This window comes from Pleurodeles waltl, chromosome 11 (genome assembly GCF_031143425.1).
Source record: "Pleurodeles waltl isolate 20211129_DDA chromosome 11, aPleWal1.hap1.20221129, whole genome shotgun sequence".
In the NCBI taxonomy this organism is placed as follows: Eukaryota; Metazoa; Chordata; class Amphibia; order Caudata; family Salamandridae; genus Pleurodeles; species Pleurodeles waltl.
This window is the reverse complement of record NC_090450.1, coordinates 755,765,443-755,782,356: the sequence shown is the minus strand read 5'-3', so window position 1 is coordinate 755,782,356 and position 16,914 is coordinate 755,765,443.

The following is a 16,914-nucleotide window of genomic DNA, read 5'->3' as shown; positions in this document are numbered from 1 at the left end:
CAGCAGATGACCTAATGGGTGAAGTGTTGGAATATTTTCACCTTAATGAGCATTTGGTCTACAAACTCCATCCTTTGGCAAGCAGAGATCTCCCAGTTGGAACACACAATTTAGGACAATTGGGATCCTACTCCGATTCAAGACTTGGAAAATAATCAATCACAGCTACAAATATACAATTTCACCCTCAATACATTTAGACACATTTGGATGGCCTCTGAAAGTAAATTATATGAGTCGAGAGACACGTGCAGTAAGCTGCACTATTAGCCGACGACCAAAGGTCATGTAGGTAAAATGACATTTGAATCCATATTTTTGGCCGGTATTAAAATTCTTTATGCAAATCTATTTGAGCAGGTGGTGAGTTTGTAGCCCCTGTGAGACAATGGCAATCTAATCTGCCCAGACCTTTAGGTTTTTGATCACCTGGTTTTCAACATTTTACTGGGGGGAGAGACTCATAATGTCTGACTCAGGCATGGTAAAAATCATGGTTGATGGGCAGGGCCTGTATACCGCCAGTGTCCACCTTTTAAGGTAAGACTGCTGTGACGCAGCAATGGTAAGGGGCAATTGGATGCTTACATGTGAACACCTGTACACATCTAAGGGCTGCACATCAGAGAATCCTGTTGTGTTCAGTCGAGACTGTGCATAGGAAGCCTGGCACAAAGGGGACTCTGCAGGATTGGATATTGGCATGGTGTAGGCCTTATAATGTTAGTGTACACTTATAGGGATAGTCAGTGTGGTTTACTGTCTTGTGTTCAGTGACACAGTGATGTGTCAACCCAGGATAGGCCAGAGATGCCTCACTGCCGGAAACTTCTGCCCCTGCTTAAAAGGTCTTGCGAAGGGAGAGCTCTCTCTTTGCTATGATTTTCTGCTGGACACTGGGACTGGAGGCAGCTGCCATGAACAACTGGAACTGCCCCTGACATCATCTGGACTAAAGACTCCTACTTCAGTTGACCCGAGGACCAGTGGGGCTCTCTCCAGGACCAGAAAAGCTGGTCCCTTTACAACCCCTGAGGACTAGCTGAGGGAAAGACTGGGCTACTGTGCCGAGGAGAGATGCCCAGAGGAAACAAAGGACAAAGGCTGGTACAGGAAGCAAGTGAAACCACCTCCCTGAAAAGTTTGCCAGTTTAAAGGCCAGAAGGCCCAAAGAAAGCTCTACACGTGCCAAAGGCTCACCACCAGGAGTAAAATGAGCCCAAAACATGTAAAATTTCACAACAGGATGTGGGATATTGGCACAAGAAGGATTTTGACCTTTCAATCCCAATGCAATCCCAGAGTATGTGGAGCTTCGCTGCCAGGCTGTTCTTAACTCTCCGAGTGGACCAGGGCCTGGGGTTCGCCAAAGGAAAAGTCCGAAATGTAATACGCTGAGAGGTGGCACGCATGGGGTCCTCTCCTCACTGTTCCGTGCGGCCTGGGGACCCCATCTCCCAAACCGGTTTCCTGATTAGAGGGTCTAGGACCTCAAACCCATGGTCCTGATGGAAGCAATGCTGGGGGGGTGCCCTCAAGTGAGGAGGAGAGAAGGATGGGCCCAGGGCTCCATCCCTGAGCCCTGGGATAAAGGAGCAACAGGTGGGGCGCCACCACGCTCCACACAGCAGTGGCCGTCCTGTCCCACTCCCAATGCCCATGTCCAGGGGAACAGGAGGCCGCCACACCAATGAGTGCCTTGCCTGCAGGAGTGGGCAGGGCAGAAGAGATTTACCAGCTCCCACTACAGCATGGAAGAGTGCTGCTTGTGCTGGAGCCAATGGGGGTAGGCAGGGATAGGCTTCCTGGGATGCCCCCAATCTTTGGCAGTGCACAAGGTACCCAGTGGGGCCAGGTATCCCCACAGAAAAAGAAAAGGCCACACAGCAGAACAGTAAAGAGAAAGAAATGCAGTGGTGCTCCCTGATGTAGCATGAGAGCTGCTCATTGATTGTTCACTTCTCCAGGAGAATGTCCCCATTTGATACATATTCTCCCATCGTGGTGGCCGCAGGATGGTAGGGCCACCACTAATGATCCAACAAAGATTTTTTAAAAAGCTGCTGAAGCACAGTAACCTCCCCCAGGAACCCCAAAGATGCATTTTAAAATATACTGACCCCAAGTCTACAGAGTACATGAAGAGATGACCACCCAGGACTTTTTTCAAGGTTTTAAGCTCTCACTAGGCTGGAGCATGGGCTCATCAGCTGGGAGCCCTGTGCCCTGTAGGGGCTACGTTTATGGCTATATTATGTTGTGAGCTGAAGGTGGTAAAAATAATGTACATGTTGTGCAACACACTCTGGAGGCCATGCTGATGGGTACAGGTTTTGTGACCCAAATCTGATGCCCTCTAATATCTATTTTGGAAATTGCATTTTCAATGTTGCAAGTACATACAAAGCACACAAACCAAGTTGTACATGCTTTATTGAAATAAGGATATTAATAGCAAATCGTGATTTAAATATATTTGCTTTATTTTTCATCACTTAGTGCATTCACCCATGGTTATATTTGGTTATTGTAATTACTCCTGAAATGATGATGTCTTGACATGTGGTTTGTTGAGCTTGACCCCTTTAGGGGTTAGAGGTGGTTACGAAATGTCATCACAGGGTATTTTCATCAGCCTGTATCTATGCTGGTAAATTACTACATAGTATTGAGTAGTGTATGTGTAATAAAAGTGCTTTTCCTTTTTCCAAAAAAGCACAGACTTGACAATCATTTATTGAGTGTTATTACTTAGTGCCAGTGTATACAGATTATTAACCCACACTACTTCTTTTGAGTAGGGCTTGGGCTACTCGGTTCTGCTCTGCTACCCTGAGAGTCAAGTACCACAAAGGGGTGTTCCCAATAAAGGGAAAATGTGGATCCATTACTTGTGCAGGTCACACAACTAATGACCCATTTTCTTACAGCCCCCATCTTGATACAACATGGCACTTGGCAGGGGTGTCCCTCTCTGCTAATATTTTCCCTAGTCATTGAGCCACTAGATGAGTGGATCTGAAGAAATGTATTGGTACAGGGCTTCCAGTGGAAGGGTATGGTAGAGGACCACATTTCTTTTTACGTTGATGACATTCTCCAGTTTTTACAGAACCTGCATAAAACTGGAGACTGCCTGATATACTCAATATATATGAGACGGCATTGGGTCTGACAGTTAAATCGGAGAAGTTGGTCCTACTCCCTGTCAAGGGTGACGTGATCTTTTGGGGGTAAACTGTCTCACCCTCAGGTTAGGAAGAGCTGATCCAAATATCAATGAGACTACATCTCCCTACCCCACATATTTGCTGGGATTGCAATATACCGCCATTGATGCAGAGCTAAAGCTGAGACTTGAAGAGGTTGTCAAATTTCCCACAGACTATGCTTTGCAGAATATGTTGTATAGCTGCATACCCTACTGAAATTCCCCTGTGAGACTTCTGTCCCATTTTTTGAAAAGCTGCAAGCATCGATTATGGACTTTGGATGGGCAGGAGTTCAGCCCCATGTCTCATTTGCCAAATGTACTCTCTCCTCATATGATGGGGTTTGGTAGTACCAGCTCTTCAATATATTGCAGGACAGTCCACTCTGCAGTATTTAATGATTAGATCTTTGGAGATATGGATGACTCAGCCCATTGATTGGAATTGGATTTCTTTCTTGAAAAAGGTACTTCATACTTCCTATACAGCGCCAACCCTTAAGCTGCTCTACCTGCCTTTAATGACCGTAAGCACCTGGACCATGGCCTTTAAATATATTTGATGGTATAAAATGATATATAAAATGTTATAAACTGCCAACACAGGAAATAGCACTGTGAGTAGGTGACTGTCTACTCTACACTACCAAAGCACTAGAATTTCATAAGTGTGACTTTATTGGAATATCCAGGTTGGAGGACCTGTGGAAGCAGGTCACATGAAATCTTTTGAAGACCTTAGTAGGAACTTATCCCTCCACATTTTCTTTTTTTTTTTTTACAATTAAGCTACATGGTTGACCTGATACAGGAACAACTTGCAACTCTACCTTACTTTAACCTATCAGAAGCCAAACTGACAGTGTAATTATCAAAGGCCACAGAATCGCCACACAATACTGATCTCTTGTGAACAATATGCAGGACCCCTTTCTGGGATTGTATACGTTTTGGAAGGAGGGCCTCAGGCCCTCGGATGACAATAAATAAAGAGAGGCAAAAACACCTCGACCCTCTGCGAATTAGCTATTTCAACCTGCCTTTACCTCATCCAATTCAGTTATCTGCATGAACCATATTTTACTCCAGAAATATCATGGAACATGAATATAACCATTAACCAGCAATTCACTCACTGCTCCAAAGAAATATGTACCTTTCTTCACATTACATGGTCTTGCCCGGCCCTTACACCATTTTGGTCAAGGATTGAACCCATACTAATGACAGTAATGGATAGACTGGTCTCCCTTACATAAAACAAAAAATAGACCTCCTGGAGGAGTGAGGAGGACTTAGAGTTAACCCCACTTTAATTGACTTGGGCCGCTTGATTGTGAAGAGAGACTTTGCCAACAGGTCGAAGTCATCTAGGTCCCCATATATTGAAGATTAGCGACGAGGTATGGGCTGTTGCGCCTTCCTTGAAAAAGAGATATACAAGGCAAGAGGGTGCCCAATAAATTATGATTGGATTTAGGGACCATGGTGAGAATATTGCCAGACTGCAAAGCATAACACATAAACTGTGTTATTTACTCTGATTCATAGAGGGGGAGGGAATTGTTTGACCTGTCTAACCAGTGGTCCAACCAATCCATATCTGGGCTTTGGGCTTCCAGTGCCGGGGGGGGGGAGTGAAGCAATCAAACCCATTAATTTACATATTTGTGAGTGTGTGTGTCCATAATGTTGTCCCATTGCCCTCAATATTTGTTCGCGGGTGGTGTCCCTATATAGTTGTTACACAAAGAGCATAATGTACTTGTAAAAAATGTGGTTTTTGGTTGACTGGGGTGTGAGCCTTGGTCAAGTAACAGCCATATTCCCTTGCAATGTGAACCACAAAAAGTTGCTAAATCAACCTGTGCTTAAACCGGAGTAGCTTGGCACAAAAAGCTGTTCCCCAAATTTAATCAGTAAAGGGATGAACCTAACCAATCAGAAACATTGTTCACATATGCTCCAGGGAAGGGACAAACAATAGAAGGAATAGAGCCATAAAATAAGAAACAAGCAAAAGAGAAGCCCAAGAAAGCCAAACAATCAAAAGAAATGGGCTGACCCAAGGTCCACTCCTATTACTGGTATTCTCTACAATACCCCTCAACAACAAACTATTTAACTTGTCTGTAAGCAAGATTTCAAGTTGTCTGTAAGTGAGGCCCAAAAAGAGGAGAACCAAAAGGCCTCACCGACTATTAATGCATTTCTGCTCTATTGTCTTTGAGCTAATGTATGGGGAGGGGACTTGTCTGATAACTTCAAGATCATATGGAATCATATCAAAGTGTCCACAACCATACGGGTGGTTTTGGAGGTATTTCTTTTCCTCCTCTCTGATACCCATTTTCACCACCATCTAAGAACCTATCTGTTGGTTCAGGCCTTTTTGCAATTTTTGCAGGACCTTCACTAGATAGTTGCATTCTTTTTCTGAACCTTTTTTGTTTGCATTAGACCTCTATGCACCATTTCCCTGCTAACCAGTGGTAAAGTACTTGTGCTCTCTCCCTAAAATATGTTGCAAGTAGCATTTACCTAATTGGTACATTTGATGTAAATGTAAGTCCCTAGTAAAGGGAACTACATGCACCCAAGGCCTGTAAAATAAATGCTACTATTGGGCCTGCAGTCCTCATCGTGCCACCCACTAAAGTAACCCTTTAACACACGTTGCTGGCCTGCCTGTAGTGAAGTTTAAAACTGCCATTTCAACCTTGAAAAATTCACTTTTTGCCACATCTAGCCCTTCTCTTTTGAAACATATAAGTATTCCCTAAGATATGGCAGGGCCCACTGCATATAAAAAGCAGAATATGTGGGTTTAAATTTTACTTGTCCTGGTAGTGGAAAACACCAAAATTAACTACCTTATTACATTAAATAATTGCTATCACTTGATTGGGAACAGGTAGACATGTCACGTTTATACTCAAATGAATTGTTATTTAAAATCCTCTTTAAAGGTAATGTTGAATTTTAAGTCACAATTCTGAAAATTCCACTCCAGCATACACAAATGAACCAGACACAAATCTTATGTCACCATAGACTTCTTTGATCCTTGGCATGGAAAGTGAAGAACTTCCCAGAACCAGAAGTGGAGGTATTCCATTAGGTCCCCCCACTTCAAACGCTGGCACCCGGTATAAATACTGGGCGTAGAGAACACCAACTCAATACACTCTTGCCATCAGAGCGCACTCCTCCACAAGGAAAGGTGCAAACCTAAAGTTTTGGCATTTTTGCGACCGCAAATGGACACCTTCATGCCCAGACTCTGCCACCTGTGATGACGGCCAGCATGAAGCTCCAGGGAGGCCAACTTTTCATGCTACATCAACCACCAGCATCGACCAGCAAAATGAGATTTGCACTTCATGCTACAATAACAGCCTGCTGTGACTGTCACGTAAACCTCCCACAATGACCATATGTGACATTCAACTAGATTTTCACACTACAGCAGTGACCATCTACAACACAAGGCCTGTTCTTCACGCAACAGCAGTGACCATTCACTATTCTTTCCCGGCTCCTCACATCCTCCTCCACTGTGAACGGAACTGTTTATGCCAGATATGAAAAAGTATTTTTTTCAGAGGGACTAATTTGGGCCTTGTATCCAGGTCACCTTCCATCGCAGTCGGCCTGAACTTCTGAATTTCCCCTACTCTAGCACGACTTGGAGACCATATTGCCATGTCATATTTTTTGGTGAAATAACTATCTAAAACTTTAAAGGTGAATATCTCTGGTTCACTAAATGGGTGTTTGTCCTTCCAGTATTATCTTAGTTTACCACTACCCTACTTACCCTGTTTTTCTAATTTGATACAGTACAGAGCCCCTCTCTGATTCCATATAAAGGTCTCCTGATTGCTGTAATCTCTAGATCTCTCATAGAAGAATTATTGTACTTTGATACTGCTCCTAATAGCCGTTTTGTAGGTCTTGTCTGCGCTGTCACTTTGGCGATTATCCCTTGCTTCTGAAAAATGAAACCTCAAAAGGAGGATCCTAGCCCACCCATTACTTACCATTTGTTGGTGATTTCAACTAATTTTTATGCTTGTTAGCTGTAAATGGGAGTCGACTTTAAGATTTCCTCAGTATGTGTCCTGTTTAGTTGTTTCTTCTCTGAAGCATAACCCAACTAATGATTGATTTCTTGATTAATGTTCTTCCACAATGCTTCAATTCTTCTGCTTGGCTCTCGTATTGTTCAAATGAAAACCATTACAGTTGAATGTAAACAGTTGGGACACAATCATTGACACAGTTTTACGTAGTGTAAAAGGCCATTTATTTAGGACAGGATTGCATTTTATACATAACATTTAAGATGCTCAAAATCAACTCTAACTTTTAAAATCCCACCCCTTTTGAAACTTTTCCCCAGCCATCCTTTTCACTCATTCCCTCACTTTTCCTCCGTTCACTGATCTTCCACTTCCATTCACCCACACATACCCCTTTTCCTTTCATCCCCTGCCTGCTTCGGGCATCGCCCATGCTGTCATCCTTCACCTGCTTCTTTTCCCCCCCCGGAAGGGTGGCCAGGCACGCATCTCACTCTCCACCCTCCCCCATCTACTGCCACACAGCACAGGAGTTTTGCTGCCCCACCAGCGAACCCAGTGCAACATTGCACAACCTTACACCTTCTCCTTGAGCCACATCTTTTCCCCCTCACAATTCCCCCAAAATTAAACGAAGCTCTGTAAGATAATATGCACTGCCCAATGTGGACAGGTGCACACCGTCATTGCTAAAAATCCCTGCCTCCTCCTCTGTAATCTCCTCATGCTTCAGAACTATAATATCATGAGCCCAGCAGAAAACCCTCATTGCTCGATTGAGCTTCCTCTGAGCCCTTTCCATAGCCCCATGTTTCAGTGCCCCTCTACATTTCCTCAAAGGCACAAACTCAGTCCAGACTAAGCATGTACCATGCATCTTCTGACGGTAGGGTGAGCCCTGAAAGCTGCACCAGATCATTCTCCCCCAAGTGTAATAGCAGAAGATCGGAACAACCCCATTTTGGCATTGTAAATGTTAAAAAAGTAAGCAAGTTACCCCACCTCTTTCCACTCTTCCCCACCACAAAACCTCCCAATGGATACTTGGCAGTCCTAAGGAGCGTCCATAAATCTGCCACTCCGTGTACTTTGCTGCCCAGTGTATGATCAAATGCCTGACTATCCATATAACCATTTCTGCACTCCTGGGGCCACTCAAGCAACTTGCAAAGAGAACAAACTTTAATACAACATTTACAACCACCCACCCCCTTCTATCCAAACCCTTGTAACCTTCCTACCTTCCTTGTACATGCCCCCCAGATCAAGACCTCACATATCAATTGCAGCATCTAGATCTCCACCTATCAATCCGCCTAATTTATGCCTAGTCCCAACCTAGATGAGCTTCCTATTCTGAATGAACGAGTTCCATAACACTGCGCCTGCGCCCAAACCAACACGACACTATCCGCAATACAGACAACTGAAATGCCATGAGCTTCTCGCCATTCGAGCAACTAAACACAATGACCCCAACTGGCACCCCCTGTGACCAAAAACCAGTCCACTCCAAAACAGGGCAAGCGGCTGCATATCAACCTTTACGCAACCACACCTATTTCCCCTTTCCCAACTGATCAGTCTTTGACTTTCTAAGTCATATGCCCAATCGCCCCCCTCACAAGCATACTTCGCCCACTTTCACACCTACAGACTTACCCAAACCCAAAAGTGCAGACACCTGAAATGCCCCAAAGAACATCCACACCATGCACAACCTGAACAATGCAATTTAATGAGCATCTGTACAATAAACCGGTAACACATGCAATAGCTCCAACAGTAAGTCAAATGTGATAGGTTCCCTCGCCGCCTTGCTCATCCCCACTTTGACCCTACCCCATCCTTTCAACATTCTCCCCAAAATGTAATCTTTGGGCAGGTCGCAACCCAAAAAAGATTTATCATAAAAGGAAACACCTGCCAACTTGCCACCAATTGGGGCGGGCGGCAAACCTTTCCGTATAAGGAACAATACAAAACACAACATTCGTAACTCAAGCGTGCCGCTGCCTTGCACCTAAAAATCCCCTTTAAAACTTTCAACACTCAAACTCCAACCATACAAGGAGATATCTCTTCCAAGTGGATTCTGCTAATGACATCTCCACCAGCCTAATGTTCATCACGTCCCCTGATTCCAAATGTCTGCTGGGACTGCTGTCTTGTGTCGCTCTGCTCCTGGTGCCACACTGTGAAACCGTTGCCATTGTGAATGAGACAGGGAATCTGCAATAGCATTGTTCAACCCAGGAATGTGCGCTGCTTTAAATAGGACATTTAAAGATAAACATCTAAGCATAAAACACCTCAATAATCACAATACCCTAAGGTATTTTGCCCTCAGTGGTGAAACTAGTGAACAGACAGACATTTTGTCCACATGAAACACTACAGTCCTGTTGGCCAGCTCGTCCCTCCCACACTGTCAAGGCCAGCAGTAAAGGAAAACATTCCAGAAAAGCAATGCTCCAGTCTTGTGTCATCCAAAATTCAGGCCATGTCTCTGCACACCACCGCCCATCCCAGAAAAGTCCAAAACCAGGGGCCCCAGCTGCATTTGAGAATATCTGAACCTGCCATATCATGTCCTCCTCCCTAAAAATCATGGAGACCCCATTGAATTGTGTCAGGAATGTCTCCCACACCCTGATGTCCTCTCTCATGCACACTGACACGCAAAACCTGTGGTGCGGGAGGGAGGCACCGGACATAGCTAGTCCCAGTCACCTGCAAAATGTTCTGTCCCCCCCGACAACCCTGCATGCAAAATTGAGAAAACCCAGGAGTTGTTGTGCCATGCGCAATTTGATCTAATACAAGGACTGGATGAATACCAGGAACTCCTGAATCTCGTTCACCTTCCCAGCCAGCAATCTCGCCACTAAGCCTTCGGTGTCCAGTTCAATCCCCAAGAATGTCAGCACACAACCAGTGCCCTCCGTGTTCTCCGGAGCCAAAGGAACCCCAATCTCCCAGGCCTGCTTTTCAAACCCTTTCAAAGCCTTCCTACAGGAATCGGATCCAGACTTACCCACAAAAAGAAAATTGTCTAAGTAATGTGTCACCTCCCAATGCCCACTCACCTTAATGAAAACCCATTGTAGGAAAGTACTAAAAGCCTTGAACAGCGCACATGAAATGGCGCAACCCATCAGGAGTGCTCTCGCCACATAGATTGTCCCATCTAGCTGCATCCCCAGCAGTGCAAAATCATCAGGGTGGATAGGCAGGAGCCAAAAAGCTGCTTTAATGTCACATTTTGCCAGCCCAGATCCACTGCCACACCCACGAACAAGCTGAATAGCATTGTCCACTGATGCATACACCACCTTTGAGTCTTCAGGTGCAATGAAGTAATTCACCAATGCCTCCTCCAGCAATGACAAGTGATAGATGAGGCAAAACCCTCCACTAGTCTTTTTGGGGACCACACCCAGAGGTGAAATCATCAGATTCTCCAGAGGCCATTCGTAAAATGGACCCGCAATTCTGCCTGCTGACACTTTAACCAACTTATCTACCACCACCTAAGGCATTTCTTTGGCAGACCGCAAATTGTCCGGCCATCTCTTCCTTCTCGACCCTTGATAACCTATCCGAAACCCCACTCCAATTTGCACGCTATGTCCACATCCGGGTACATGTGCAACCACGGCAGCAAAACCTCCATATTAATTGGTGTAGGCACCCTTTGGCGCATGAGTGCCCTGCATCCCTGTACTCCTGGACATTCTCCACTGCTCGGCTAGGCTTGCAAGCGAAAAGCACTGCATAACCAGGTGTCTTCCCACACATTTGGAGTACTCCTGTTTGAATTTACATGGATGTCCTGAGGTAGGTCTCTGGGTTGCTGTACGGTACCCGCCCCCACACCCCCCCGGGTGGGACGGGACTGAGAAAGCTTATATACCACTGGCAGGCCACTAGCGGTATGTGTCGATGCTGCAGAGTGTGATAAAGCCATCCACTGCATCCAAAATTCTGGATCCACATCCCCCCACAGCTTGTCTGGATTCACACTTACCCTTGCTCTAAACTCTTCATCATAACTCAGCCACGCGAACCCCCCAAAATGCATTTGGGCCTTGCATATAATGTCCATGTACTTAAACATTGCAATGGCCCTGTCAGGAAATTTCTCGCAATAGATACTGGCATATATCAGAAAAGCTGAGGTCCACAGTTATTGGTACCCTGGGCCGGCAAGCTAATTTCCACTCTTCTTTCTTGGAGCCCTCCTTTGCCTGCATGCCCCTGCAGAGGAGCTTGAAAGCATCCACATACTCATGTCACTCAATCCTAGCCATGTCTTTTCAGCCACATGTGAACCGAACGGCATCGTGAGGCCCATACAGGGGAGCCACTTCTTATGCCCCCCACTGTCCTTGTCTCCACTTCTGTCCCGTCTCTGGATGCCTTTACCCCAGCCTCACCTGCAGTAGTCATATCTTGTACAGTCATCTGCTTACCGTCCCCCTCCTGTGCCACACTTGGTCCAGGTGTCTCATGTACAGATTGATCACCCACCTCTATTGACTTGTATGTTTTAGCCACAGCAGTGCCTTGGACTTCTCCCTACATTGACCACAATTCTCCCTTACCTTTTACACAGGGAACCAAAGCCCTTGATTCTTTCATAGTACCGCAAGCACGCTTCTCCTTGAGTGCTGCCTCCTGTAACGTTGCACTGTTCTTGTTCTCCTGCAAGACAGAAAATGAAGAGCAGGTTGCACCGTTCCTGCGCCCTTTCCCTCTCCTTTTGTCCCCACTCACCTTGCTTTCATGAATCTCCCTGTCTTCTCACTTGTCCATCTCATCCTCATACTGAAGTTCCACCACCTCATCCTTGTCCATCTCACACTTTTCCTCATCACCCCCTGCATCCATTGCATCTCTCCACACTTCCGGCGCGTGTCCCCCATGGTATATGCCATACTTGCGACTGGCACGTTCCTGCACTGGAGAGAAGGCAGCCGAAGAACCCTCTACTGCTTCAGACCAACGTTCAGGGACCATGTTGTGACCTGTTGGCGTCACCTTCTTTCTGGCCAGCGTCTATCACTGGCTTGGACTCCCCATGCCTCTCATGGCTGTATGCACCACTCGTGCCCCTCATGCAGCCGGACACCCTGGCCTCACAAGCCTCCTGACTCTTCCCCCCCCTCCTTGTTCGGAACCCATACCGAACTGCCTTGCCCTGCTGCGGGGCCCAAAAGGCCCCAGACCCTACTCTGCCGAATTCACCAAGGACTCTTCCCTGTCTCTGCATAGCTGGGCCCACCTTCCCTCAGTTTCCGCTACCACCCTATTTGTTCTCTGATCCTGGCCTCTATATCAACCTCTGACCAATCAGGTGGCCTGGATTGACCTGCTTTACTGCCCGTGGGACCCTCCCTCATGTAGCCTGATGTGTCACCAGAAAACCCCTCTGCCCCTCTGGCTCCTTGCTGCCCACCATGATTCCAGCATCCTGTGTCCTGGTCTTCCCCAGCACCATGCCCTGTTCCCCTGCCCCCTTGCCCTTCTTTTTCCCAGGTGCCCCCCCACCCCCCTGCACTGGCCTTGCTCTTGCCTAAAGAAAGGTCCAGAGGCAAGCTGCCCTCATTACTGGGCCCAGCCTGCTCAGTCTGCTCCCTCCCTGTCTGCCCCAACACCTCCCCCTCTCTGGCAGTCCCTGCGGGACCCAGCACAAGCTCTGCACCACAGGGCCCCATCCCCTCCTCCCTTGCATCGGCCCCTCCTTTCAGGGCCACAAACGGGTTTTGAATCCAGGGGGGTAGACGCGCTGCCCGTGTTTTTAGACAATAAAACAAAAGATCACTTTTTAATTAACATGGCTGATTTCAAGGCTTAACCAGTAATAAAGGATCTGCTCAATTACAATTGTTCATTTGTTTATTTGTTGCTTCCTTGTGCTATTTTATTTTATTTGTTTTATGATCTACCCCCACCCCACTCTATTCCATTCCAGTCTACCTTACTATACTCCACTCCAATCTACCCCACACCAATTCAATCTACCCCAATCTACCCCATACCACCCCACTCAAATCTACCCCAATTTACCCCACTCTAATCTATCTCACTCCAATGTACCCCAAACTACCTCCCTCCAGCCTACCCTATTCCAATCTACACTACTCCAATCCAACACAATCTATCCCACTCCAATCCACCCTAACCTACCCCACTACAATCTATATCACTTTTACCCCACTCTTCCCTACTCCAGTCTACCCCACCCAGTCAATCCCATCCCAATCTACTCCCCCAATCTACCTCACCTAAATCTACCAGACCCAAAATCTACTCCAATCTACCCCACCCCGTCCCACTCCACTCATTTTAAGCCATGAAGGTCACCATCTACACTGGTGTACAACATGGCTAGACACATTGCCAGAGCCAATAGCTCCCACATCTGGGAGACCTCTTGGCTTTGTGAATGCTTGTCTCTGTTTTGTCCCTGCTTCTTTCCTCCTCTAGTTTTGGGTATATGGAGCAGAAGCAGGGTTTAAAGCTCCTGACCCAACCTGAGAGTTTGCAACTGCCTAGTGGGCCAAAGTCTGCATAGCCAGCGCAGAGCCTGCCAAACCCAAATGAAAACCACGTTTTTTTAGTTTTTAGGGTGCTGTATTAGGGGGCACCTTTAAAACATTTTGCATGAGTTGGGGGAGGGGTATAATGGGGGGGAGGGGTAGTGGATGCTCTTCCCAGCCTCTTTTTCACATCATTCGTTATTTTCGTGAAAAAATACCTACAGGACAAAATGGAGCCTCAACAGACATTTTTTTGTCGCAGTCAGCCAACCAGAATATTCAAATTTTCAAACCAGGGTTTATGTCCATTGAGCTTCTGTGGATGATGGGCAAAATTGCCTCCTTGTCCAAACTGATAAGGTTTGTTTTTTTTTCTCCAAAATTTGCATCTGTGGAGTCTCAGCAAACCAGAGTTTGTAGTCTGCTTTCGAGCTAACAGTCCAGATAAAACATATGATTAACCCTTTGAAGCCCACCCAAAACATTTTTATACTACAGTCAAAAACCATTGAACAGGTTTACAGCCCACAGAAAGCTGTGTTTAAAGTTCTAGTTTAATGCAGCGTACTTGAGAGGAGAAAATCCTTTGGCATGTAAAATGAAAAATGAAAAAGGCAACTTTTTTTAACCTCTCTTTAACTGTCTTCTAGGCCACATAAAACATGACAATCCGGTTTTAGCTACTCATACTATTCCATAAATAACTGCTGCAGATTTGTCAAACGACACCACTATACTATGCAACCCAAACAACTGCTCAATGGAAACTATAGCTACACAGTCACTATCTCCAAGAGTTCTATTGTGTGTCTGTGTCTAAAGAAGGCACTACTGTACATTAAAGGAATGTGAGGGAACAAATTAGACAACGTACACATCCTGTATATGATTGCAAATTAAGAAATCAGAGGGTAGCAAGTGATGCCAATCTATGCTTTCTATGTTTCCTAAGCTAAGTACATTCAATACTGAAGAGTTCCTTTTGCATATTTAAGACAATGTAGGAAGTTCTCCTATCACTTTGGACTAAAACCATGTGAAGTTCAACAAATCCCCTTTTTATGCCAAACTGCTCTGCTGTACTTCACTACACAGAGGACGGCACAACCAAGTCACAAGATAAAGCTCTCAGCATGAGTCTTAACTCTAACCAATAACATATCAGCTTCTACATATGTTCTCACCATTTTCTTTGCCATAAGATTGTTCAGTTATGTCCCACTTTGAGAGGCCTAAATACCTTGCAACACCCCACGTGTAGACTGAGTGGTTTTTAGGCTACACTTGGTGCACACTAACATGAGAATCTGCACATTTAAGCCCCCAACCTGTGGTCTCAACGTGGTAGACCGCCTAGACATTTGCCCAGGCCCTAGTGTGTGGCAACATTTTGTAGTGTTTGGAATGGTGTAGCTGCATCTGTGCATCTTTTGGAAAGTGGATTATTGTTAAGGGCAGGTAAGTACCTAGACATAGCAATTGGACACTAACCCCCACTAGGTTCAGATAGGTCTCAATAAATTAAACCCAGCTCAACCCTTGGTAGCTTAGCACCAATCGACAAGGCTTAACATAGGAGACAAAGTGTAAAGCATTCAAAACAGCAATAAAATAAAACACAGGAAACAGTTTAAAAATTCGAAACCAATTTATAAAAATAAGAAATATGTTTAGCTTTAAAATGACACCAAAACAAATAAAATCAGCTTAAGGGAACTGGAGGTATGGATTTTTCACTAATTAGTGTGTTTTGGCGTATAGAAATGAATAGCGCCAATCTGGTCACCTGGTAGCACCTCGACTGGGGCAAAGTCAAAGTTTAAGACCGACCCCGATGAAGACCTGCTCAGCTACACCAAGTGGGAGGCCTCTGTCAAAAGTTTACCTTCGGACTAAGTCGTTTTCTTGAAGATTTTTTTCAGCGGGACAAAGTCGCCAGTCCAATCGGACCTACCTGGAGCCCTTCCTCGAATACCCTTCGTGGAAGCCCTCGTGAAGATTTCCGTATTCTGACTTTTTCAAGATAAAAATCCTTAGACCGGGGCAAACCTGAATCTTGATCCGATATCCCTGGAGTCCTCTTAGGATCCCCTGTGCGGGAGGTCCGAGTCAACTTACCACGTTCAGACTTAGTCACTTTTTCAGAGATTTTCTTCAGCGGGACGAACCTGCAAGTCAGGTGGGGTCACGGTTTAGGCAAGCCGGCTAGAGTTGCCGTGGCAGGTCGGTCCCTTTATGGAGCTTTTTCCAAAACATTTTTCAAACTTCTCCAAACCACTGGATGTTCTTCCAGAAGGTCTTTTGAGGTCTTTTAGGAGTCCACAGCTCACCCAAGGTTCCAGAAGCTCTGAATTATTCCTTGAGGGTGCGGACTACAACTCCCAGAATGCACCTGGCTCAAACTCCAAATTGGCCACTGGAAAGTGGTCAGGTGGTCAGTTCCTTCAGGATTTGAGGCAGGGGGCTCTGGTTAGCAATTTTTCACCTGTAACAAACAGGGAGTCCCTCCTTGAACCAGTTGAAGCCAGGCAAAAGTCCTTCTTGTGGTGAAGCCCAAGTGTGCAGCTGGTGCAGCCCTTCAGAGTGCAGTGTCCAGGTGCAGGTCAGGGGTCCAGCATGGCAGTCCGTCTTCTTCTGACATTCTTCCTTGTAGGGATCTGAGTTGTGGGTGCAGTTCTGCCATATTTATCCTTGCTCCTGGTGAAAAACAGGGGGTGGGGTTCTGGTTCTCAAATCAGATGAGGGATCCTTCCCCCTTTGATGACCACTTCCTGGGAAGTGTGGCAAAAATCAATCCCAAGGAGCAACATCCTTCAAAAATCCATCATGGCTGAAACTGATTTTTGGAGATTACATCTGGCTGAGCCCACCCACTGGTGTGGCTACAAAATCATAAACACACCCCTCTTCTGCCCTCTCCTAATCTAATCAAGAGGGCACCTAATTATCTGGGGTGGCAGTATGTGAGAGAGGTGCTGGGTTGCTCTAAATGTCCTTTCCTCCCTTTGAAGACCAGTTTGGCAGCCCTCCCCCATTCTTGCTTCCCCATCAGTTGAAGCAGTTCTCCTCCCCC